A 3,140-nucleotide genomic window follows, 5' to 3' on the forward strand; every position below is an offset into this window, starting at 1 on the left:
TCTTGCATAGCTCCAGATGGGTTGAATAGAGAGTGAATGGTTGCATTTTGTTTATAAGAGATTTTTGTATTCATTTTGTTGTTCCAATCATTCTAATCCTTGGACGGTTGTTGGGGATGCTTTAAGTTTGATATCCGGAGATTAAAACATCTAACAAGCCAAGATTTATAGGTTGGACGAGGAAGATTTCACAGAGGGGACAAATACACAGCCGGTTGCATTTCATTTACTGATTTTCATCTATCCTTGTGTTTTCTATTTTGTTACTTAGTTTTCTGTCAAACCCCCCCCCCCTAAACAAACTGTTGTTTATATTGGTTCTCCTTGTTGGTAGAAGAAGGTGAGGCTCCTTGTGAGAGACGACCTAGGGTGCACTATGCTGCAAACTAGAGAAGAGAAGAGATATATAGAGATACTAATTCTGGAGTGGTTCGACAGCCGTTGGCCAACGGTCAACCATGCATAGTTGAGAGCATGTGTAATACCTGAGAATGTTCAAAGGACTCAAGTGTAAATTTACCTTGGGCTGTAAGTGAAATCTTCAAAAGATTAGGGCTATAACTTAATTTTTGGTACAGTTATGAGTGATCGAATCAACTGTAGGGAGTGCTCTAAAGCCTAGATTCCAAAGGAAAATGATACGACATTGACAAGCATTTTGAGACGTGATTTATGGTATTAAAAGAAATCAGAACCGGACTTTTCAGTATAGCTATGATTCAGGTTGAAAAAATCAATCGTCGTAGGGGATTTTTGCGAAGTCAATGGAACCCTAAGGGGACTTCAATTTTATGTAAGGATCAACTCTGAGGTGGTTTTTGGATAGAACAATAGCCCGGTGAGGACACTGGGGCAGAATTGTCCTTATCAAGTAAGCCTTGAGTTATTAATTTTGGATTTTCAGTATCGTAATGCAAATTAATTCAATGGTTGAGGGTGTATTTACAATTAGAGCAATACCCAAATGAAGTACAAATAAAATTTGGGGTTTAAATGTGTATTTTTCTTATGTAATATTGTATTATGTAATATATATATATATGTGCATGGTGGCCAGCCTCTATGAAATCTTCAATTTTGCTACAAGATCGGAAGGAAATTGGTAACAAGATTTGAGGAAATTTTGGAGTAGGTAAGGTAAGAGATCTGAGATAAGATGTGTTGATAAGTTTGATGTATAATATATATATATATCTCATGGAGTAAGCAGTGCGTTGCCTATAAATAGGCAGAAAGCTTAGTTAAGAGATGGAGGAAAATGGAGGGAGATCGAGAGAGAGCTAGAGTTGAGGAAGCCTGGCTGGAGGCAGCGAGCATGGTAGTGGTTAATGGCTGGGATCAGTCGCAACAAGAGGGCAATAGCTATGATCTCAAGTAGCGGCCATGGCAGCGCAGCAGAGGGCGACGACCACTGTCGTGGTGGCGCGGTAGTGGTCCGACAAGGCTTGCGGTGGCCGATGAGGTAAGCGAAGATGACGGTGACACGCGAGGTGGCTGTTGTGGCAGCTGGGTAACCATGGCAGCAATGAAGCTATTGTTGCAGCAGCCGGGTAGTAATTGTGGTTGCCGGAGCAGCTGCAATAAAGGCCGATTGGGAGTGTAGGGGTGATAGACGGAGGCCAGGCGGCGGCTGGCGCATGGCTGTGTGGGCATGGCAGGTTGCGTAGGAGGAGCAAGGGAGGAAGAAGAAGGAGAAGAAGAAAAGAAGAAAGAAGGAAAAGAAAAAAAGATAAGGAAAAAAATATGGGGAAAATGTAGAAAAATCTTAGAAAATTCTGGAAAAAAAGAAAATTTTCTTTCAGTAATATTCCAAAGATTTTGGAAAGAAAATTATCTGGACACGCATTTCGAGGTCAAGGCACGCATATCGAGAAAGCTTGAGAAGCTAAGTCAAGGTGAGTGGTTCAATCTCAAAAACTTGATTTGGTTTCGTATAAACGATTAGTTAGTTCAAGTGAGCGGTTCTACCCTCTAGAACTTAGGTTGTTTCATATAAATATGATGTCTAGGGATCGTTGAGGCTCAAGGTTGAGTATAAGTGCGATTATTTGAGGCTGGGCAATAGAATCGAGGTTTTGCAAGTAAGTTGAGGCATTATGAGTACATCTAAAGGTGAGTGGTTTTATCCCAAAACTTATATGTGTTATGTTTTGCCTATATTGAGCATGATATTTACGAGGGTTGCTAAATCATATGTAATTTATGCACATCTTGTCATATCTATACATATATTGTTGTATCGGTAGTCATGATTTTTCCTTGGCATGATATTGTTGGCATACCGATATTTGTGTCGGGATGGGATGTCGTCCTAATAGTGTAGCCGTAATTCTCCAAGGGTATTGCTAGAATAACGTATAAGAGTACCTCGTAAACAGGTTAAGATTATTGCCCAGGGTTCCGTGCTGGGCTAGATGGCTAGGGAAGTTACACTAGGGCATATGTTTGTTCATGTATTTGCATCATGCATCCATATTCTCTATGTCTCAGTATTTTAGCATGTTTGTGACTTCTAATGCATTTGGTCATCCCAATCCTAGTGAGGGGAGATTTTCTTTTAACTAGAGTCAGAGGGAGAATTCTTATCTATCAGGTTATGACCCAGATCTCTACATTGATTATCCTAGTTCCTATGACCATTGGAATTATCCTTGGAACAATGACTCTGTGTTCCAATCTCATGAGCCTTTTCCTCCACCACCTCACCAATTCTAGTTAGAAAAAGGGGTTAGATCTAATGCTTATCAACCTCAGGAAGAAAAATTTTTAGAGGACACCCTTCAAGAGTTTATGCAAGGTCAAATGAGTTTTAATGCACAAGTGGTCGAACTTTAAGAACAAACCACTAGGGCCATAGGTGACATTTTAGAACAATTAACCAAGTTTACACAGACCTTGAGCGTGAGTGAACCTGGCGAGTTTCCAAACCAACCTAGTCAAAATTCTGTAGGTCGATGTCTTAGGGAGGAATCGTCATTCAATTCACCCATAGATCAAGTGTCGGTCCAATTTACACGCATCCCTAGGAATGATGAACCAATTGAGAGACTTGATGACCCTAGGATGGTGCAAACAATCATAGAAGAAAAATTGGACCAAAATGATGTGAGAATAGAAGAAGCCTGGGAGGAAAAAGAGGA

Source organism: Diospyros lotus, chromosome 8 (genome assembly GCF_014633365.1).
Source record: "Diospyros lotus cultivar Yz01 chromosome 8, ASM1463336v1, whole genome shotgun sequence".
NCBI classification, from domain to species: domain Eukaryota; kingdom Viridiplantae; phylum Streptophyta; class Magnoliopsida; order Ericales; family Ebenaceae; genus Diospyros; species Diospyros lotus.